This window comes from Cystoisospora suis (genome assembly GCF_002600585.1).
Source record: "Cystoisospora suis strain Wien I chromosome Unknown contig_670, whole genome shotgun sequence".
Lineage (NCBI taxonomy): Eukaryota > Apicomplexa > Conoidasida > Eucoccidiorida > Sarcocystidae > Cystoisospora > Cystoisospora suis.
Window position 1 is genome coordinate 10143 of NW_027153471.1, and position 212 is coordinate 10354.

The window sequence follows — 212 nt, forward strand, 5'->3', positions numbered from 1 at the left end:
CCAACCTTTCATACGTAAGCATCCATTCTCTCTCTCTCAAAGAATAGACGACGAGGACAGCGTCATGTGCAGGCATCTCATCAAGCTTAAGACACAAAGAAAGAGAGAGGAAGAAAATGAGACACGTCTCCCAGAAGAGATACATGACGTTGACAGGGCTACTATCTATCCCCCCGGCCTTTGATGGAGATTTCCGAGAGAGAAAGAGAGAA